At 42.5% G+C, this 24,194-nt stretch overlaps 1 long non-coding RNA gene across 2 annotated transcripts in view; it reads right to left on the bottom strand.

Annotated features, from left to right (window-relative positions):
- LOC117201979 (uncharacterized) overlaps positions 1 to 24,194 on the bottom strand; it is a 72,529-nt gene that overhangs the window by 46,398 nt on the left and 1,937 nt on the right. The window lies entirely within an intron of this gene.

Raw genomic sequence — 24,194 nt, 5'->3', positions numbered from 1 at the left:
ACTCGCTGCAACTAGAGAAAGCCCGTGCGCAGCAACGAAAACCCAACACAGCCAAAATATAAATAAGTAAATAAATAAATTTATTTTAAAAAATAAAAATAAAATAAAATGGAGATTAAAATGCCAGTTCTTACACACTCATTCCAGAGTTTTCATTAGGTTTATAATGCATATAAAGTACTAAATAAACACATTTTAAAAATAAATATGCTATCTAAGTTTCACAATTCCAGGAATGCCTAAAAATAACATGTTATCTTTTATATGTCAATATACTGCTACCAATATATGACACTTTGGGTAGTTTTTCTAAAATACACATGGGATTTTATTAAATACCCAAAAAGTTAACTGGTTTTCACTGTGATAAACATAAACACATTAGATGGCCAGTAATAATCCTAAAATCCCAAATTCAGGAAGACAGATAAGACAAAAACACTTTCCATATTTTGTACCCTTCAAGGTAGTAATAATTAGAATTTACCCTTCAAGGTAGTAATAACTAGGAAAAAAATCTGAACATACATATTGACATATCTTTCCTTTTTCATAAATAAAAATAGCTTTATTATCACCATTAGCTACCAAGAGTCAACCTGGTATAGGAAAAAGGACATTGACAGACTTAAAAGACACATCCCGAATTTATTTTTTATTTTTAAAAACTGTAATTTAATTTTTATTTTATATTGGAGTTTAAATTATTTACAATGTTGTGTTAGTTTCAGGTGTACAGCAAAGTGATTTACTTATACATATATCCATTCTTTTTCAGATTCTTTTCCCATATAGGTTATTACAGAATATTGAGTAGAGTTCCCTGTGCTATACAGTAGGTCCTTGTTGGTTATCTATTTTAAATATAGTAGCGTGTGTATGTTAATCCCAAACTCCTAATGTATCCCTCTCTGCCACCTTTCCCCTTTGGTAACCATAAGTTTGTTTTCGAAGTCTGTGAGCCCGTTTCTGTTTTGTAAAACATGTCCTGACTTTAAATGCCACTTCTGACACATCCTACATGTGTGACCTCAGACAGAGCATTTAATCCCTCTGTTTTCATCAGATCTGTAAATGGGGGTTACAGTTGTCTCCTCTACTTCTGTATGAGATAACAGTGAAAGTCCCTTGTAAATGAAATTGAGCTATTGGTAATTGCTCGCCCAAGGCTTCTTTAAATACGTCATCTCTGATTATTCTCATCTGATTAAGATAAGTGGGGGCACTAGGGCTGCCCTGATTTGAGACTCAGAGGGGGATGGTGTAGGTCTTGGGGGAAGGAAGTGAGGGGACAAGACTAACTAGCACGGAAGAGCCACCCTGGGCTGGCTGTAGTCCAGACATAGAAGTTGGGCTTAGCGGCGGAAAAGACTGGTCCTTGCCCTCGAGGACTTTACCCTTTAACTAGGGAACTAAGTGTAACCCGCAGAAAATCTTTCCTGTGTGCTTCACAGGAAGCTCCAAGCTCACTGAGCACTGGAACATCTCCATTAGGTTGCAAGGAGGAGCTGGGCCTCCAGTGGAACGCAGGCGCAGGGGTGAAGCATGGGCACCCAGCAGGGAGGAGGCTGGCTGTGGGGAGGGGAAAACAGTTTTAGGAAGGGGACAGACTGCCGGGACCTCAGGGCCAGGCATGATAATAATTACATTCATGCATTAGGAAACAGAAAGCCACCACACAGTTGTGAGCAAAGAGTCCCAAGGTGAAAGTGGATTTTTGAGAAAGATGGGTTTGGCAGAGATGGGCAGGATGAAGTGATGGAAAGACTGCAGAAAAAAGATTTTTTTCCCACTCCTTTAAAGAAACCTAAATATTTGCAGTATAACTCGTGACTTAGGATAAGTGGTTCTACCTCCTAACAAAGACAGGCCCCTCCCAGAATATTTGTTTTCCCTTTAAATGAAGTTTATTTACCCTTCAAAACAAGACGCTTACACTACTGTGAGGTGACTGTCACAGCTCTGAAAGTCCCAAATCAGATGGTGGGTCTCCACTCAAGACCCTGTGGATTTACAACCACACTTCTCGTGCTTGTCACACTCTAGTTACCAGAGTATGTGGGCGTTTAAAAAAAAACGACAACAAAAAACTCTTCCCACACAATATTAACCCTTTGGTATTTCAGAGATGAACAGTGAGGTTCAATTTGGCCCTCTTTTTGGTTTTTGTGAGCTGCGTTCCCTTATTGTCAACTCACCCTGCAGACCCAGCTCAGCAGTGAAGGCTTATTCACTATCCCACCCAGGCTTTGGCTCAGCTTAGACCCAGAAGCACCTGGATTAGCTCCCTCAGTAGCCAACAACATTTTGTCTCGGGTCCAAGTTGTTTATTTATCTTTCCTAGGCTATTTGAGTCATTGAAAGAAATGTATTTGCTTTTTCAACTTCTCTATTCCCTAGAATGTTGCTTCCTTTTTTTAAATACATGACATGATAAAGAAGTTATGCTGAGTGTTTTTTTAGCAGATTTTGAAGGAGGGGGAGGGAGGGTCTAATTTGAAATAGAGAAAGAGGGAATTAGCCTTTTATTTGGTTTTAATTTTTCCCCTGCATTGTCATCTTCACCATCTATGTTGAAATGCAACATATATTGGCACAGAACACACGAAAGGCACTGGTGTACATAAATGTCATAACTCCTGCCCACTGGGAGCTTCCAATCCAGTTGGGTGGTCTGTATGGAATCAGCTATAGGTTCTGGGTCAGGACAGAAGTCTAGAGGAGGGGGCGGTGGTCAAATGAAGGGAGTCAGGGAAGATTTGGAGGAGGTGGGGCCCCAAAGGATGGGTGGGACCTGGGAGACCCAAGCTGAGGGATGGGTTCTGGGCAGGGAGAAGCCCCAGGAGAGGCTGCAGAGGCTGACACAGGCTGGCTGTGTCTGATAAACTTGGTGTGCGGGGTGCACTGGAGAAGCGGGTGGGGCAGAGGGAACGACAACTCCGAAGGTAGGGCCGTCATGGAGCAGGGGCTCAGAACCCCCGGTCTGTGGCTGTCTTCAGGGGTCCTGAGCCCTGAAGCTGTGCTGCTTTGGGGGTATGTTTGTGCAGGCTTCAGCAGCGATGGCCACGGAGGCCCAAGGAGTTTGGGGAGAGCTTTGCATGCCTTGGCTGAAGGGTCTGGATTTTACTCCATGGAAGCCAATGAGTTTGGAGGCCAAAATGCAAGGTATCATGGGGAAAACAGTTGTTGTGTATGGGTTTTGTTGCTGTCGCTTGGTTTTTATTTTTTAAAGATTAATCCAGAGGTGGTGGGTTAGATGAGGAGGAACTCAAGTAGGGAGATGATTTCAGTCTCTTATGGTTCAGGCATGAGGTGAAAAAGGACCAAACACGATGATGGGAGGGGCAGGAGAAACATTATAAAAGACAAATTGGCAAGAGTTTGTGACCACATGTGACGGGAGAAAAAGAATGTATTAGTGAATCAAAGTGACCAGTCAGCCCAAGCTAGGTATAACTAGGTTTATATGCAATACTGGCTTATTTCTGTAGCTTCTTGCTTTTAACAACAGATTTTGCTTACAAACTGCCCCAAGGATCATTTTCTTGAAGGATCAACATGCCTTCTCAAAAGGGGGTGTGAGTGACCAACAAACTTGGAGCTCCTCTGTAGACAGAGAAGTTGGGCCGGGGCACCCTGTTGAGCTGACAGTGGCCAAACACGTAAGTTTCCAGGAGAAAGTAACAACAGGCCTTAGGAATTCATCAGGTTTCCTTGTTACATCTTTCTTTTAACTTATTATTAAACAGGCAACATAAAATCATTGAAGAGAGTTGCAGAAAACAGGAAAGAGCATTTCCATTTTTGGCTTTGGCAGCTAGATGCCGGAATAATCCTGCTGACCAAGGCAGCGAATGCCCCAAATAAAAGTCCATATTTGTTGAGAACCCACTACACTCAAGACACTTCGGAATTTTAAAACAATGAATTCAAAGGTAAGCTGTAACAAGGAAATTAATGTTTTTTAATACCACTTTCACTTAATCAAAGAAATATTAAAACTTTTGTTATCTTGAAAAGAAATGGATTAGCCAGAATATTGTTTCCAGACATTTGTTTGATTTTCACTGGACTTTTTGCCTTTGGGTCAACAGAGTTTGCTCCTGTCTGTGCAGCTCTGAGTGGTGCTTGTGAGCCAGACCCCACCCAAGCCACAGGGGGAGATTTTCCAGGTTGTTCAGGCAAGGTTGTCACCTCCTGTGCCCGGAAGTGGGGGTCACTGCAGTGCAAGCTGACAGGCTTCTCTCTGGCCCTGTCTCAAAGCCCCTTTCCAACAGGTCTGCTAGAACCTGAGGATGAACAGAGCAGGGACTGAGGCCTGGGACCAGATGGGAAGCTGGAATCCCTCTGGAAAATCAATTTAGCACTATCTAGACAAGTCGAAAATGTATAAACCTTAAGTCCCAGAAATAACCCCAGAGAAACTCTTGATGGTGGGCCCCAGGAGTCACATGCAAGAATGTTCACAGCAGCACTGCCAGCAACAGCAAAGAAGTTGCAAACAATCCAAACATCCATTGAGAGGCAAATGGAGAAAAAAATGGCAGAGCGTTCACATAGCAGAGTATTATACAGCTATAGGCCACGGCATACAGGAATGTCACAAATATCATGTGGAGTGGTGAGAAAAGCAGATCAAAGAATACGCACTGTATAATTTCGTTTATATAAAGTTCAAAAGTGTGAAAAACCAGCAGATGGTTCAAGGATGAGTATTTTAGGGTAAAATTACAAAGAAATGCAAGAGGATAAGCAACAAAAATTTAGGAGGGGGCTGGGATGGGAAGAAGTACACAAGGGGGGCTTCAATGGTGTGGGTTGTAACATATCTTAAACTGGGTTGTAGGTAGTTGGGTGTTCATGTTTTACACTTTCTCATATGATCTATTATATGCATTTAATATTGAATTGGATTTTGAAAAACAAGATAGGAGCAGAAGTCTCCTTCAAAAGACGTGATTACAAAGCCTTATCCTCATATTCCCGGAACTCAAAACTCATCAACTCTATCTTTGTTTAACAGTCAGACAAACAAAATGAAGAGGCCAAGTACGTATATGTAGCAAATGTAGATGGAGAAAAATGACCCAAGAGCCCCAAGTTTCTCTGTCTTCTGGATCATATTTGTGTTTTAGCATTTCTTCTTTTTTATTTTTCATTTCTTATTGTAGTGGGAGGCACAAACTACTGGGTGTAAGACAGGCTCAAGGATGTATTGTACAACACGGGGAGTATAGCCAATATTTTGTAATAACTGTAAATGGAAAGTAACCGTTAAAAACTGTACTGAATTTTTTTTTAATTTTTTAAAGAAAAAAATAATAATGCAGATAGTAAAGTCTATGGTAAGAAGATATATTTTGCATGAGAGTTTAAACTAGCCAGTTTGATAAGAGGTAGACAGTATGATGAACAGTGGAAAGCAGCTTTATGTATGGATGAAATTGTTATTGTCAAAATACAAATAAATAAAAAGGATTCAGGGGCTTCCCTGGTGGCACAGTGGTTGAGAGTCCGCCTGCCGATGCAGGGGACACGGGTTCGTGCCCCGGTACAGGAAGATCCCACATGCCACGGAGCGGCTGGGCCCGTGAACCATGGCCGCTGGGCCTGCGTGTCCGGAGCCTGTGCTCCGCAACGGGAGAGGCCACAACAGTGAGAGGCCCACATACCGAAAAAAAAAAAGGATTCAGTGTTGAAATTGTGAAATCGTAAAGAAAAAATGAGCTATAGAATAACAAAAAAAAAAACCCAACACATTTCTTGAGTATGTCATAAGTTAGGCAGGGTTTAGGTTATGAGGACTGGCCAGTGGCAAGACATGCTTCCTGCCCTCGTGGAGAAGACAGATAATTAAGCAATAGCGGTAAGAGTGCTGCACGGAAGTACAGGAGCGGGGGGAGACAGGGCAGCGGCAGGCAGCTGAGCCTGGGGAGATGTGCTTTGCAGGGTAATAAAAGCAGATGCTATTTCATACTAGGCCACGCTCTAGGCACTTTACATATTCTATACACCATATACGAACTCACTGAGTCCTCACAACAACCTAGTGAGGTAGGTGCTATCATTAGCCCCGTTTTTTTGCAGATGAGGAAACTGAGTCGCAGAAGGGTTAAGTGACCAGCCCAAGGTCACACAGCTAGCAAGTGCTGAGCCAGGGTTTAACCCCCCCTGCACACTGGTGTTCTTAACCACCGCCCTCTGCTGCCCCTCATGCTTCCTGAGAAAGTGACATTCTGGCTGAGGCCGGAGAGAGGAAAAGCAGTCCGGCAGAAACAGAGGAGGGGGTGGTGAGAATTCTGGGCAGGGCCCGTGTATGTATCACTTGAAGGTGATACAAGGAGCTAAAATAAGTATTTAGCCACAAAAAGTGTGAAAGACCCTTCCAGCTGAGAGCAGTCCTCTTTCATCTCTTTTTTTTCGTGACTTGGCCTAGAAGAAGCAGTGCCGGAATGAGATGAGGTCCAGGGGAGGTGGTCTGCGCTCCGACAGTTTCCCTGGGTGAGACACAGCCCTTGGTGCCAGGGCTCCAAGGGTTTCCAAAGGCCCATGGCAACAACTGCCAGGGCTCCTGGGAACGTCCCCAGGCATCCAGGATCCTGCCGCCTTGCCAGTCTCTCTGTCCCCTCTTGGCCTTATTTCCCAGATGGACCCAACATCAATCAAGGATGAGACCTAAGGCACGACCTAGCAAACAGCTGGCAAACTATTTTTAAAATCCAATTTAAAATTGTGTATGTGTAAGCCCCAGTGTATTTCTCTGGGGGATTCTATCTTTCAAGTGGAAATTTTTTTAAGTCAAATAAGGTAATCTCTATTTTGATTCCCATCAAACCCAAGTGCAGGGCCCTGCGGCCTAGGGTAAGTGCTAATCCACTTTAAGCACAGGCAAGTCGGAGCTTGGGAGCCAGGGCGACTCCAGGACCCAGAGAGAAAGGTCAGGACTGCTGATATTTATCGTGTTAACACTGTTAGTGTGTGTTTGGCTTTGTCTGGTAGAAGAGAAGAAATAGAAGATATGAGTTATGGCTGTGGACGTGGGGGAGAGCGAGGCTTCGGGGATCTGCCCGAATGTTGTTCAGCTTCCTAAATCTTGGACTCTTGCTAGCCCCTTTCCAAGAAAAAAAAAAAATCAAGCATTCGGAAGAAATAGGAGTGAGGAGAGAGGAGGGTGCCCGGGCAGGGAACAGAGCAGAGAAAGCGAGAGGGAGGGCAGAGAGGGGTGGGGACTCAGCTCGCCAGCACTTCACAAGGCCTGCTTGTCTAACTCAGGCCACTGTCTTTTTGGTGATTCTGCAGTTGCCTAGCCTCAGCCTCAGGCGCCACTGGTGAGATAAAGCATCTTGTCCCAGGGCCAGCCGCATAGCTTATCCTGCGAGGATGACAGCATTTTGCTTCCCCTGACAAACACCTTTTGCATTCAGCCAATCAGATTTATTTGTCTGCGCTTTTCTTCTTTCTGAGGCCTAAACTGGATGGATACATCTAGAAAAAGGATTTCCGCAGCTTTTTTTCCCCCCCAGGTACTTTCTAAATTTCATTGCTCCTACCTCACTCTTTTTGTCTCAAACAAATAAACAAACAAACTTTAGGATAACCCAAAATGACCCTTGGCTGCCTGAAGGGTCAGGCCTGTTGTGGCCACAGCCCTGGCCAGAGTCATCATCCAAGCAGGTGAAAAGTTCTTTGTTTTTTTAAAATTAATTTATTTAATTTATTTACTTTTGGCTGCATTGGGTCTTCATTGCTGTGTGCGGGCTTTAGTTGTGGCGAGCGGGGGCTATTCTTCATTGCAGTGAGTGGGCTTCTCATTGTGGTGGCTTCCCTTGTTGCGGAGCATGGGCTCTAGGTGCTCAGGCTTCAGCAGTTGTGGCATGCAGGCTCAGTAGCTGTGGCTTGTGGGCTCTAGAGTGCAGGCTTAGCAGTTGTGGTGCACGGGCCCAGTTGCTCCACAGCATGTGGGATCTTCCCGGACCAGGGCTCGAACCTGTGTCTCCTACATTGGCAGGCGGATTCTTAACCACTGTGCCACCAGGGAAGCCCCCAGGTGAAAGTTCTGAGTCATTGGAAGGAGACATATCCTGGCGTGGAAAGGAGATGGTCCCAGCCAGGCGAGGTGGGCCTGGAGTGGAAGGAAGCTCCAGACAGAGACACCTAATAATTTGTTTGCTGTAATGGGACCCAGGGTGGTGCTGCAGGAGGCTGCTCTCAGAAAGGACAGTTCTAGGAAGAAGGAAGGGAATAAGGCAGGGAGCCAAGTCAGAGGAGGGCTTTTCAGATAAACCACGAGCCTATAAATATAACTTCCCAGGGCTCAGCAATTGCTAGTGTCTGCAGCCATGAAGTGATCACAGTTTCACCAGGCAGCTCATGCTCAAGTCTCATCCTTTAAAAAGCCCTTTTTTTTTTAAAGTTTATCTTTTGGATAACTTTAAAAAAAAATTAATTTATTTATTTTTGGCTGCATTAGGTCTTCATTGCTGCGCGTGCGCTTTCTCTAGTTGCAGTGAGCGGGGGCTACTCTTCGTTGCGGTGCATAGGCTTCTCATTGTGGTGGCTTCTCTTGTTGAGGAGCACGGGCTCTAGGCATGCGGGCTTCAGCAGTTGTGGCACATGGGCTCAGTAGTTGTGGCATGTGGGCTCAGTAGTTGTGGCTCGCGGGCTCTAGAGCACAGGCTCAGTAGTTGTGGCGCACAGGATTAGTTGCTCCACAGCATGTGGGATCTTCCCGGACCAGGGCTCGAACCCATGTCCCCTGAATTGGCAGGCGGATTCTTAACCACTGTGCCACCAGGGAAGCCCTGAAAAGCCATTCTTGTATAGAACTAATGGATAGCAAACCCTCAGCACGTGTCAGGCCCTGATATATGGTAACTGCTCTCTAAATACAAGCCAATATCATGATTATTATTGAGCAGAAAGCTGCCTTTCCCAAATATTTAGCCACTGGCCCAGTGCTGTCTTTAAAAGCAACCAGGGGACTTCTCTGGTGGCACAGTGCTTAAGAATCCGCCTGCCAATGCAGGGGACATGGGTTTGAGCCCTGGTCCGGGAAGATCCGACATGACGTGGAGCAACTAAGCTTGTGCACCATAACTAATGAGCCTGCGCTCTAGAGACCACGAGCCACAACTACTGAGCCTGCGCGCCACAACTACTGAAGCCCGCGTGCCTAGAGCCTGTGCTCCACAAAAGGAGAAGCCACCACAATGAGAAGCCCGCACACTGCAACGAAGAGTAGCCGCCGCTCACCACAACTAGAGAAAGCCCGCACACAGCAATGAAGACCCAATGCAGCCAAAAATAAATAAATAAATTTTAAAAATAATAATGCTGTAAAGAATAAATAAAAAATAAAATAAAAGCAACCAGGTCCATGTCTGATCCTCTTTGTTCTCTTTCCACAATAAACATCTTCAGTTCCTTCCAGCAGATCTGATACAGCATGGCTTCCAGACACACCACCATGGTTGCCCTCAATAGACAATTAGAATTATCAGTGGCCCCTTAAAACATTTTAAACATGGTACCCAGGCTTGAATCTAATATCTCAGTTATTATCTGACCATACAAGAATATAGTGGAAAAGTACTCCTTAAATTCTCTTACCTGTTCATACACAAATCATTATGCTAAGCATGCGTGAAATGCTGGAGATTCGAAAATAAATACAACATAGTGCCTGCTATTTGCAATTGCCCCAAATGGGGCTACTTATCATCATACTTGAATGGATCAATAAATCATGGTCTAGTCACACAATAGAATATTACATGGCAATGAAAATGAACTATCTACAACTGCATGCAACAATATGGATGACTCTCACAGATGCGATGATCAAGCATGCCAGACACAGGGGCTTCCCTGGTGGCGCAGTGGTTGAGAGTCCGCCTGCCGATGCAGGGGACACGGGTTCGTGCCCCGGTCTGGGAGGATCCCACATGCCGCGTTGCGGCTGGGCCCGTAAGCCATGGCCACTGAGCCTGCGCGTCCGGAGCCTGTGCTCCGCAACGGGAGAGGCCACAACAGTGAGAGGCCCGCGTACCGCAAAAAAAAAAAAAAAAAAAAAAAAGCCAGACACAAAAGAGTAAATACTATTTTTGATTTATTTTTTTTAATTTACAAAAACAGCTGAAGCTATTCTATGCTGTTAAAAGACTGGACAGTGGTTCCCCTGAGGAGGGAGATGGAGCGCGTAAGAGAACACATTATTACTATAATGCTTAGTTTCTGTATCTGGGGGCTAAGCACATGAACATATTCAGTTTGTGAAAACTCTGTGAGCTATACATTTACAATATGTGCATTTTTTCTGCTTGACTGTTACATATTAATAAGAGGTTAATGGGGGGAAATCTCATGCATAGGATCAAGTTAATTGGAGGAGACAGAGAGTGAGATAACTTTGGTTCCACAAGGTAAATGTGGTGATAGAGAAATATACAATGTGTGTTACAGCCATACAGACAGAAGAAGGAGCAAGCAGCTGAGGCTCAGGGATGGACTAGGGTCAGTGAGATCTCCTGGAGGGACTCTAGAACTAAACAGGAGCTGAACATCATTCTCTGAGACTGAATACTAGGAAAGAAAGTAAATCTTGTTTTAGATACACTTATAGAGAGAGGGCTGAGATGTTAAAGGCACTCACCCCTGAGGGCCTCGTTTGTTCCCTGAAGTAGAAAGGCAAGATAGGCCACAAAGATGAGAGTGGAAGTGAAAGGTGAGAAATGAACATGGTGACAGTTTAGAATAACTGGGGAATGAGAGCCAGAGCCAACCAAGGATAAGTAGAAATAATTTGATGGGTGGTACAGGGGGAGCCCAGCAGAGCTACAGACCGTGAACTTGGAGTGGGGCCATTCTCACTGGTGGGTGGCCTTTTCAAGAGCATAAACAGAAAGTCCAGGGTAGCTTAAAAATTCAGCCATTGTGTCCGGCCAGGAACAGAGAACATCAGTTGTGTGTGACCCCACTCCCTCCTGTTTTCCTCTCACAGCTCTGATCGTTCCTCAGCCTCACTGAGGGTTCCTCTTTCTCTACCCAACACTTAAGGATAGGTGATCTCTAGAGTCCAACTTTGAACCTGGCCTTTTTTTTGGTCTACCCAAATCCTAAGTTTCAACTATTACTGGTTGTCGATCTGATGTGTTCCATCTCCAACTCAGAATTCTCTGAGCTCCATCCCTATATGCCTACTCAACATGATCAAATTCAACATGTTCATCAACTCAGCATGTTCACAACTGAACTCATTATTTTCTTTCCCACCCTCTTCCATCTCTATCCCTCTCCTTCCTTCTGAGTGTTTCCTTGGACAGCATCACCATCCACTCACTTGCCCAAAGCAGATGCCTCGGCCCCCTCATCCTCCTTATCCAATCAGGCATCAAGACCATCCGTCTCCAGGACTTCCCTGGTGGCCCAGTGGGTAAAACTCCACGCTCCCAATGCAGGGGCCTAGGTTCAATCCCTGGCCAGAGAACTAGATCCTGCGTGCATGCCACAACGAAAAAATTTGCATGCCGCAACTAAGAGTCCACATGCCGCGACTAAGAAACCCGCATACTGCAACTAAAGTCCTTAGTGCTGCAACTAAGACCCAGTGCAGCCAAAATAAATAAATATTTTTTAAAAAAAGACCATCAGTCTCCCTTTTTAATAAGTCTCCTGTCTGAGGCAGTGTCTCCACCCCCGCCATCACTTTCTCAGTTTGGGCCCCGCTCTGTTGCAAAAGCCTTTGGCCAGTCCCCCTGACTCTAGTCTCATATCTCCTCTCCATCCTCCAGCCCGCTGCCCTGGTGACCTTCCTAAAACCCAAACGATCGGTCACAATGCTTTCATTAATGCAGCTAAAACAAGACAGTCCTGTGTCAGGACAAACCATAATCTCCCAACTAAGGGATCCCTCTTCTCCTTCTTCTTTATCCCTCCACGTTCCTTGTCCGTTTCTAAAATATTTATTATTTTAAAAGTCTTGTATTCACATAGTATTAAAAAAAATCAAATAGTATAGAAAAGCATCAAATAAAAGGCAGGGGGCTTCCCTGGTGGCGCAGTGGTTGGGAGTCCGCCTGCCGATGCAGGGGACGCGGGTTCGTGCCCTGGTCCGGGAGGATCCCACATGCCGTGGAGCGGCTGGGCTCCTGAGCCATGGCTGCTGAGCCTGCGCGTCCGGAGCCTGTGCTCCGCAACGGGAGAGGCCGCAGCAGTGGGAGGCCCGCGTACCGCAAAAAAAAAAAAAAAAAAAAAAATCTTAAATAAAAGGCAGAAGTTATCTTTTCCTCCTGCCAACCCCAAAAGTTACCACCACTTCTTATGTACCCTTCCTGAAAGAAAAAGTCTGCATATATCTATTTTTTAATTTAACACAAATAAGATCGTATTGCTGTGCACACTGGTTTATTTTTTTTAAACAAAACACATCTAGAAGATCTTTCCATGCCAGTATATACAGGTCTACCTCATGTTTTAATTATTGCATACTTTTCCATTACGTGGGTGTATTTAACTTATCCCCTGCTGATGGATGTCTAGGTGCTTTCCAGTTTTTTTGTTATTACCGACAATGTTGCAGTGAACATCCTTGTACATAATTTTGGCATAATTTTGCCAGTATATTCCTAGGGCAAATTTCTAGCAGTAGAATTTCTAAGTCACTGAGAATAGGCATTCAAAATGTAGACAGACATTGCTGAATTGCCCTCCAGGAGAGCTGAATCTGTTTATGCTCCCAGGAATAGTGTATGAGGGTGCCTATTTCCCCATAATCTTGTGAACACTGGGCATTACCAAACTTTTGTTTACCAATCTGACCGATGACAAATGGAATCTCATTGTTTTGCGATGCATTTCTTTTAACTACAAGTGAGGTTGAATACATGTCTATTACATGTCTATTCGCTATTTGTGTTTCTTGTAGATTGTTCACATCCTCTGCCTATTTGGTGGTTAGTTTGAGTCTGGGTGTGTGAACTGTTGTCTCTCCCAGGGAAGTTAATAGATTGATAGAACTCCATGAATTTCAACTTTGCCCAAATAGGAGCCTCAAACAATCAAAGATTGAGTGGTCCCTGAAAGCTTAAGTAAGGATCTACTCCTGGAGTCTTCTGTCCAGTGATGCTTGGCCCAGTCAGCTGACCACACCTTACTTCTTATGCAAGCATCACCCCAAAAAGAAGCCACATATCTATTAGCAAATCATTTTCATTCCCTTTTCCTCAGGTCCTGGACACCATTAATCTACTTTCTGACTCTATAGATTTTCCTATTCTGAATATTTCATATAAATAAAATCATAATATGTGGTCCTTTGTGACTGGGTTCTTTCACTTAGCATAATGTTTTCAAGGTTTGTCCACACTGAAGTATGTATCAGTATTTCATTCTTTTTTATGGCCAAATAATATTCTACTGCATGGATATACCACATTCTGTTTATGATTGATAGACGTTTGGTTTGTTTCCACCTTTTAGCTATTATGAAAAAACTGCTATGAACATTCATATACTAGTTTTTGTGTGAACATATGTTTCAGCTCTCTTGGGTATATATCTAGGAGTGGAATTGCTGGGTCATACGATCATCCTATGTTTAACTTTTTGAGAAACTACCAACCTGTGTTCCATAGTATCTGCACCATTTTACAGTTTCACCAGCAATATATGAGTGTTCCAATTTCTCCACATCATTCTCAACACTTGTTATTATGTCTCTTTTATTATAGCCATGCTAGTGGGCATGAAGTGGTATCTCACTGTTTTGATTTGCATTTGATTTGCATTTCTCTAATGACTAATGATTTAGACCATATTTTCATGTGCATATTGGACATTTGTGATCTTCTTTGGAGAAATGTTTATTCAAATCCTTCGCCTATTTAAAAGTTAGATTTCTTGTTTTTTTATTGTTGAGGTGTAAGAGTTCTTTGTATATCCCGGATACTAGACCCTTGTCAGATATATAATTTGTAAATATTTTCTCCCACTCTGTGGGTTGTCTTTTCACTTTGTTGACAGTTTCCTTTAATGCAGAAAGGTTTTTAATTTTGATGAACTCTAACTTATCTATTTTTACTTTGGTTGCTTGTGTTTTTGGTGTCGTATATAAGAAACCATCGCCTAGGGACTTCCCTGGTGGTGCAATGGTTAAGAACCCACCTGCCAATGCAAGGGACACAGGTTCAAGCCCTGGTCCGGGAAGATCCCACATGCCACGGAGCAACTAGGCCCGTGTGCCACAACTACTGAGCCTGCGCTCTAGAGCCTGTGAGCCACAACTACTGAGCCCATGTGCCACAATTACTGAAGCCCACGTGCCTAGAGCCCGTGCTCCACAACAAGAGAAGCCACCACAATGAGAAGCCCATGCACCACAACAAAGAGAGACCCCACTCGCTGCAACTAGAAAAAGCCCCGGTGCAGCAACGAAGACCCAACACAGCCAAAAATAAACAAATAAATAAATAAATTAAAAAAAAAAAAGAAACCATTGTCTAATACAAGACAATGTAGATTTACTCCTATGTTTTCTTTTAGGAGTTGTGTAGATTTAACTCTTACATATATATCTTTGATCCATTTTGGGTTAATTTTTCTATAGGGTGTGAGGTAGGGGCCCAGTTTCATTCATTTGCACGTGGCTATCCAGTTGTCCCAGCACCATTTGTTGAAAAGACTATTCTTTCCCCCTTGAATGATCTTGGCACCTTTTTGAAAATCAATTGACCATATGGGGACTTCCACGGTGGCCCAGTAGATAAGACTCCATGCTCCCAATACAGCGGGCCCGCATTTGATCCCTGGTCAAGGAACTAGATCCCACATGCACGCCACAACTAAGAGCTCACATGCTGCAACTAAGGAGCTGGTGAGCTGCAACTAAGGAGCCCGCGAGCCACAACTAAGGAGCCCACCGGCCGCTACTAAGACCCCATGCAACCAAATAGATAAATAAATATTTTAAAAAAAGAAAGTCAACTGACCATAGATGTATGGGGTTTATTTCTGGACTCTCATTCCTATTCCTCCAAACTTTCCTTAATGTGCTTCGTTACTTTTATACATATATATATATTTTTTATACATATTTTTTTAAAAAATAAATAAGCCTAAAAAATAACTGTAAAGAGGAAGGGATAGCTGTATTCATGCTCAGCTCCCAAGAGGAACACCTACATGGGGTCCACTTACTATTAGACACTGTCTTTTGTGATTCGGTTGCTTAGAACAAGAGCAAAAGCTGAGAGTTATACAAGTCTTCAACACCGACTCCCTCCAGTTTATGTGCTCCCAAGTGTGTCTGAGGGAACGTCAGGAGGGAAGCATGGCAGGAGGCCAAGGGGAGAGGGTCAGAGCCTGGCAGTGTCATTGGTGGCAGCAGTGGGCCAGAGTCCAAAAAGAGGGCAGAGTCTGTACACACCAGGCCACATCTAGAAGGCGTGGTTTGTGAGAAATGGTTCTCAAGGCCCAGCCAGAGTCCAGAAACCATGAATTTAGTCCAATCTCCAATTCTCAATCCAAAGGAATGCCTAGGGCAATATCTCTGGAATAGATACTGTGGAATAGGATATATCAGAACACTGTAACTTAGGCTGGGACTGTGGGCAGTATCCAGGGTGTGTGGGGGGGGGCGGGGTTAGGGGGGAGGGATCGAGGGGGAGAGAGGGAGAGAGAATGAAAGAGAGCAGTCTATTTTGTAAAGTTTGTATATTTAAAAAAATTAAAATTCGGTGGTCCCCCTAGGGACAAATGACTTCAAAGGACCAATTAATGGAGCATGGTGGGGGGCTGTCCTTTTCAAAGAGGGCTCTGCAGTGGTGCTGACACCTCAGAAGCAGGTTGTCTGGTATTTGGGACCTTCCCATGAGACCTGTGCCATAGAAAATGCCTACTCTACCTGGGGAGGCTAGGCTGACTGGACTGAAGCAGTTTCCTCCACCACACTCCACACCCTAGAGATAACTCACTTTTGTTGTTGCTGTTAATATTATTTTTAACTTACAGAAATAAGTGTTGCAAATTTTTACAATTTTAAATAACACAGGAGTGAATACAGGAAAAGCATAAATCTCACCCCACAGAAGTAGCTGCTATAAAGTTTGGTGCTTAGACTCTTAGTATTTATTCTATGGACCCAAACATATTTTATATATCTATATAAATGTGTATATATACACACACACACACACACACACATACACACACATTTGTACTTACACATATGCAATAATTTTTACAAAGATGAAAATTGTTTCAATTTTTTTTATACAGAAGAACATCACAGACGTATTTTCAATCCATACATATAATTGTACCTCATTCTTTTTATTTTTAAATTTTATTTATTTTTTATTTATTTATTTTTTACTTATTTTTATTTTTGGCTGCGTTGGATCTTCATTGCTGTCAGTGGGCTTTCTCTAGTTGTGGCGAGTGGGGGCCACTCTTCGTTGCAGTGCGCAGGTTTCTCACTGCGGCGGCTTCTCACGTTGCGGAGCATGGGCTCCAGGCGCGCAGGCTCTGTAGTTGTGGTGCATGGGCTTAGTTGCTCCGCAGCATGTGGGATCTTCCCAGACCAGGGCTTGAACCCGTGTCCCCTGCATTGGTAGCTGGATTCTTAACCACTGTGCCACCAGGGAAGCTCCTCATTCTTTTTAATAGCTGCATAGTATTCCATTGTGAATGAATGAATGAACAATTTTTCAATTTCCCTGCTAGTATCCATTTAAGCTCTTTCCATATTTTTGCTATTACAAAAAATGCTGATATAAACACACACAACATATTTACACATCAAATGCTAATATTTCTTTAGAATAGGTTGATAATAAAAACAAAAATAAACAAATGGGACCTAATGAAGCTTAAAAGCTTTTGCACAGCAAAAGAAAACATAAACAAGACAAAAAGACAACCCTCAGAATGGGAGAAAATATTTTCAAATGAAGCAACTGACAAAAGATTAATCTCCAAAATTCACAAGCATCTCATGCAGCTCAATATCAAAAAAACAAACAACCCAATCCAAAAATGGGCAGAAGACCTAAACAGACATTTTTCCAAAGAAGATATACAGATTGCCAACAAACACATAAAAGGATGCTCAACATCACTAATCATTAGAGAAATGCAAATCAAAACTACAATGAGGTTATCACCTCACACCAGTCAGAATGGCCATCATCAAAAAATCTACAAACAATTAATGCTGGAGAGGGTGTGGAGAAAAGTGAACCCTCTTGCACTGTTGGTGGAAATGTAAATTGATACAGCCACTATGGAAAACAGTATGGAGGTTCCTTAAAAAACTAAAAATAGAACTACCATACGACCCAGCAATCCCACTACTGGGCATATACCCTGAGAAAACCATAATTCAAAAAGAGTCATGTACCACAATGTTCATTGCAGCTCTATTTACAATAGCCAGGACACGGAAGCAATCTAAATGTCCATTGGCATATGAATGGATAAAGAAGATGTGGCACATATATACAATGGAATGTTACTCAGCCATAAAAAGAAACGAAATTGAGTTATTTGTAGTGAGGTGGATGGACCTAGAGTCTGTCATACAGAGTGAAGTAAGTCAGAAAGAGAAAAACAAATACCGTACGCTAACACATATATATGGAATCTTAAAAAAAAAGGTTCTGAAGAACATAGGGGCAGGACAGGAATAAAGACGCAGATGTAGAGAATGGACTTGAAGACACAGGGAGGGGGAAGGGTAAGCTGGGACGAAGTGAGAGAATGACATGGACATATACACACTACCAAATGTAAAATAGATAGCTAATGGGAAGCAGCTGCATAGCACAGGGAGATCAGCTCGGTGCTTTGTGTCCACCTAGAGGGATGGGATAGGGAGGATGGGAGGGAGACGCAAGAGGGAGGGGATATGGGGATATATGTGTATGTATAGCTGATTCACTTTGTTATAAAGCAGAAAATAACACACCATTGTAAAGCAATTATACTCCAATAAAGATGTTAAAAAAATAAAATAAACAAAAAAAACTCAAAAAAATAAAAACAATAGGTTGCTAGAGGTGGGACTGCAGGTTACTAGGGAATGTAAATTTAAATTCATGAGATACTATAAAGGATTCTTAACTTGTAGTATATGGTTGAGCTTCAGAAATTACATATTCAATTATGTGTGTGTGAGTATATGTGCTGCGTATTTCTAGGGAGAGATCCCCAGCTTTCTGCAGACCTACAAAAAGGGTTATGAACCACTGTGCTGCAGGGAGCTGGCATTTCCCTGTGGCTCTGGACCACAAGCACTGAATTTGCAGGTTTTGAGCAATTTAACTGAGCAGGAACTTGTCCAGCAAGGGCCACTTCCTGTCCAGGTCCAGTGTCACCCGCAAGGAGAGCAAATAGTGGCATCCACCAAAATGTCCTGCCCCTAGAGTAAAGGTGAAGCGCCACAGACACATAGTCCTGTGTTCCTGGATGGTGCTTAGGCTCAATTGGATGAGATATGTCTGGTCAGCTGGTGTTCTTGGATCTCAGGTTGGGAGGCCCTCTCCATACTATGGCTTCATCTCTAGGAAGTGAGGGCAGTGGCCAGCCTCCAATCTGCTTCACCACCCCTCCTCCCCTGTGTTGCTTCCACATCCAGGGTCCAAAAGCCCAGCCAAGTGGGACTATTCCCTGTCAGGCTATTCCCAGAGACTCAGGTCTATAGTAGTCCACACACAGCGGGCTTACACCCTGCAGGGCTGTGGGCTTCATCAGGGAAGGCTTTTAGGGACTTACAAGTTCATCCCAATCCTCAGAGACTGAAAGCAAGGCTGCCTTCCAGACAGGGCACAACTTGGACCCTGACTTTTGAACTGCAGCGTTAACTATAACTTTGCAATGTTTCCAATAGCTTAGTGGTTCTCAACTGGGGAGCCCATTTTCAGTTGTCATAACCTGTGGGGGTGGGTTGCTACTGGCATCTAGTGGGTAGAGGCCAGGGATACTGCTACACATCCTATAGTGCACAGAATAGTGCCCTACAACGAAAAATTATCCAGCACAAAATGTCACTGCCACCAAGGTTGGAGAAACCCTGCAAAATATCTGATTATGGGCTTCCCTGGTGGCGCAGTGGTTGAGAGTCCGCCTGCCGATGCAGGGGACACGGGTTCGTGCCCCGGTCCGGGAAGATCCCACATGCCGCGGAGCGGCTGGGCCCGTGAGCCATGGCCGCTGAGCCTGCGCGTCCGGAGCCTGTGCTCCGCAACGGGAGAGGCCACAACAGTGAGAGGCCCGCGTACCGCAAAAAAAAAAAAAATCTGATTAATAGCATCTACACACTATTTTGGACTGGAGAGTTATTACAGTATTGATATTTCACATGCTACCTGGACTTGGCTCACAAGAAGTTTCTGCTTTTGCAATCACTTTTACATAAACTTAGAGAAATCTATATCTTTCTTTTCTTTTTTTTTAATTGAAGTATAGTTGATTTACAATGTTGTGGAGAAATCTATTTCTAAACAATCTGAGGATGAATCCTTGGAATACCCTTTCTTCTCAAATGGATCTAGGTAGACGTTCTTCAAATTTCTATGGCTTTTTAACTCCAAAAATAATTTTTTAAAATTATATGCTATAAGCATATTTTTAAGTAGACAGCTAAAGTTTTTCACCATTAAGAAATGGTTGAAAGGTTGTATCTTTCAACACATTGTAAATATTGGCATTTAAAATATACTAAGCCATCACTCTTAAGTAGATCCAGTGGAATCTAAATATCATAGAGTTAATACCCACTATCATTCATTTAAAAATAATGAACAATATGGGACTCCCTGGCAGTCCAGTGGTTAGGACTCTGCACTTTCACTGCTGAGGATCTGGGTTCGACCCCTGGTCAGGAAACTAAGACCCCACAAGCTGTGTGGTGTGGCCAAAAAAAAATTAAAAATAGACATAATGAACAATAAATAAATAAAAATTAAAAGTACATGAACAGGGCTTCCCTGGTGGCGCAGTGGTTAAGAATCCGCCTGCCAATGCAGGGGACACAGGTTCGAGCCCTGGTCCGCGGGAAGATCCCACATGACTTGGAGCAACTAAGCCCGTGCGCCGCAACTACTGAGCCTGCACTCTAGAGCCCGCAAGCCACAACTACTGAGCTTGCGTGCTGCAATTACTGAAGACTGCATGTCTAGAGCTCATGCTCTGCAACAAGAGAAGCCACCGCAATGAGAAGCCTGCGCACCGCAACAAAGAGTGGCCCCCGCTTGCCTCAACTACAGAGAAAGCCTGCACGCAGCAATGAAAACCCATCACAGACAAAAATAAATAAAATAAATTCATTTAAAAAAAACAAAGTACATGAAAAATTCTTCTTTAATAGTGCAAAAATTTGTATTATTTCTTTTTCTCTGTGAACTCCAATCTACTTCCCCAGCAGAATTTTATACTAGTGTAATATATTTTATATTTTATCTTCCAAGTCTTTTATTGATCACCCTATCACCTATTCTGGACCAAAATATGCATATAAATTGAAATACATATATCAGAAAATGTTTATTATAACTATAAGTCTCTAAGAGTTAGCAAAATTTCCTTTGGCTTGACTTACTAATAATCAGTAAATGACTGATCAAAATAAATATATTCTAATTTTTTATAATTATCAATCAAAAAAGGAAAAACATATAAACACATGTGTGTGTATGTATACTAGTTTAAAATCCATGAAAGAATATTACTTATTGCTAGAAAGAGACAGGGTTCGTTACTGATCTATTTTTCATTTTTATAGGTATAAGCACTGAGCAACCTTGTTTATATAAATAAGTAAATAGTTAGGGAAGGGACTTTGTTAGAGCAATTTTACTAAATGTCTTTAACTCTTTCTGAGTTAAATGCCCCAAAACAACAAAGAATCAAAAGCCACATAAGGATCAATCATCAGAAAAACGAAAGCTCCACTAAAGGCCAAACTAATGGGGGAGCTAGAGACGGAGCTTCCTGTTCTTTAGATTCCTCCTTCTACCCTCCCCTCCTCCACACGTCTTGTTTTTCCCAAACTCACTATACAAATTAATTAATGCATTTCCCTGTCAATGAGGTTAAGTATCATTTCGTACGTTTGCATTTCCTCCTGGGTGAATTACTCACTTATACTCTTTTTCCTAGTTTTCATGGGCTGTTTGTCATTTTCCCATCAATTGGTACTAAGCCTTTGTCTGTCATATGTATTGCAAATGTTTTCTACTATTGTTTGTCTTTTACTTGCACAGTATTTTTTCATTTTTATGTAGTTAAGTCCATCAGTCTTTTTTTTCCTTTGTGGTTTCTAGATATTCTCCTACCCTTCTCATACTTCTCACGGGAAGTTTTGACAGCCATTGGAAAGTAATCTGACTGTAACTACTAACGTAAAAATGTACATATCCTTTGTCTCAGCAATCCCACTTTGAGACATCTCTTCCACAAAAATAAAAACACTGCTTCACAAAAGTATATGTACAAAGATGTTACTTTCATCAGCATTGTGTGTATGGCAAAAATGAGAAACAACTTGAATACCAACCATTAAGCCAACAGTTGAATGAACTGTATGGAGTCACAATATAGTATGTTTTACTGTTATTAAAAAGAATGATTTTGCAGAACAATGTGAATGTTCTTAATGTCACAGAACTTTAAAATGGTAAATGTTATGTTTATTTTATCAGAATTTTTTTAAAAGAGAAAAAAAATAGAATGATTTCTATCTCTATATAGTGTCCTGGAGAAATGGCCATGAAAATTGTTAAGAGAAAAATCCATGTTTCAGGTAAATGTGTGTGTGTGTGCGTGCGCGTGCATGTTTATAGAAAAAGGTATGGAAGGATACAAACCAAATTTTATGGTTAATTACCTCAGGGAGTGTGAAGTATCTATCCTATGACTTGTAGCAAGGAACATGAATTTAGAGCTCAGATCCAATTTCAAGTCCACTACTGATTTGGTGTGTGACCTGGGAGAATTACATGTTAGTTCCTTCATGTATAAAATAGGAAGAGAAATAATATATGCCTCACTGGAATTGTTGTGAGGCACAGATATTAGAAAAGTGCCTGTCACGATAAATTATAGATGTCATCATCATTATATTATTGTCTCCTTCAGTGTCTTCTTCATTGTACCCTATGCATTCTTCCATCCCTCTCTACCTACTGGGATTGTTAAAAGGTCTGATTATCAGGAGAGAAAAACAGAGAAACAAAAACAGATTACAAGAAGCCTAACACTGAGGGGATTCACATAGTACTTGTTTCAGAACTCACTAGAGCTAGTTTGCTTCTGAGGCCATGTCTGAGCTTTGGCCCTAAAGAACTGGCACAATTTTGGAGACGTCTGGCCTAGATTTCTTTCTTCTTGTCCTGTCATCACATAGAAGGCAGTCTGGAAAGCTTAGGAGCTCTCTTCTCAACATCTCCACACTCTACTATTGCTTTTTGATATACCTAGTGTCATCTCCCTCTGTTTTCCTGTCAAATCAACAGCTTCTTGCACTGCACATGCTTTCTCTTACTTACTGGTACTCTCTCCTTAACTGGCAGATGGATAAGACCTGGAGTCATCATATTTGCTGAGTCCCACACACCAGTTTATCCAATACCAACCTTGCCTCTTTCATGGAACTACTGCCACATTAACGTTCTTTGGTTTGAGATCCGGAGGCTTTAGGCGATTCGATTTTTTCTATGTGTTTTGCAACATTTCACATTCAACAAATCTCATTCATGTTAAATATGAAATAAACCAATAACTCCTCCTAGTTTATTTCAGCCTTAGGGCACTAATGTATGGAATCAGATACCTCATTCCTCTCAGAACAGGATGACGATGAGCTTCCTTGTTAGGAAAGAGCTCGCAGGGTTATAAATTATAACGCTGGTGACTAAAACAACGCGGTGGCTCTTTTCATTGATTTTCCATGATCCCCAGGGTTTCTCATTTCTCCACTTCTTTGTGCCATCCCTTATATTTACTCATCCTTTCCTTGTGTCTCTTTCCCTTTCTCCCTCTCTTCTCTCTCCCTCTCCTCCAACAAACATTCTTAAGCACCTTCTGTGTGTCAGGCTCTCAGCAACAAAGCCTGAGCAAAACGGACCACCTTCCTATTGTCATGGAGCTTACAAATCTAACTGGGAGTTGAGACATTCATCAAATAATCACCAAATCTGTATTTCAAAGAGCACTGAGTGCCATGTAGAAAAACACAGGACCCTGTGAGAAATCTGTGTAGGTGAAGATTTCATCCAGAAAGAGGCAGCTGAAGGCTACATCCAGGAAGTGGCAGCTGAGCTGGGTGGGAAGGATGGGGAGGAATTAGCCAGGCATCTCCCCTCATTTAGAGCTATGGGTGGGCAGAGACCAAGACTGTCATGGCACCAATACTGGGTCTGCTTGACAGAAACGCTTGTAAATATTTGTGGGAGGAAGGGACAATGCGAAACATATAAATCAATGAAAATGTGCTTTGTTTTGAGCATAATCAAGTAAGAAATTTAACTGTTAATAGTTAAAAGAATGCAAAGTAGAAGACAAAAAGGAGAGAGTGGCACAAGATGAGGTTAAAGAAGTAGCAGCCAAATCACACTGAGGCCTTTAAGGGTACGTAGGGATTTTGGTCTTTATTCTAACAGCAATTGGAAGCCACCGAAGGGTTATTTTTTACAGCTAACTATTATGTGCTAGATACTGTGCTAAAGACTTTGCTTGCATGATTTTGTTTAATTCTTGATGCAGTCCTATGAGAGTATGATTATTACCCCAATTTTACAGACTGAGGACCCTGAGGAGTAGAGAGGGTTAGCTGTTTGCTCAACACTGTTAATAAGTGGCAGAGGCTTGACTCCAAAACCCCTACCCTTAACCATTAAATTACGTATGCTAAGAACAAGAATGAGTAGGTAAGCAAGTATGAACAGCTGATTCTAATCTCCTTGGCAGGAACAACCCCATGTGGAGTTGTTAGCATAGGGGTATCAGGGTTTAATGACCTAATCATTGAATTTAATCTCCTTGCTCTGACTCCGTATTAATCAAATAACTTTACATTCTAGCTTCCCCTATAGATTTTTCTGCTGGAAGATAACGCACTGAGCAGCCTACACATGCAATTTGTTTCAGTTGGGAATTTTATTCCACATTGTAAGTTAACAAATTGGCATTCTGCTTAAAAA

Source organism: Orcinus orca, chromosome 13 (assembly GCF_937001465.1).
Source record: "Orcinus orca chromosome 13, mOrcOrc1.1, whole genome shotgun sequence".
Taxonomy (NCBI): domain Eukaryota; kingdom Metazoa; phylum Chordata; class Mammalia; order Artiodactyla; family Delphinidae; genus Orcinus; species Orcinus orca.
This window is presented reverse-complemented; position numbering and strand designations above follow the sequence as displayed.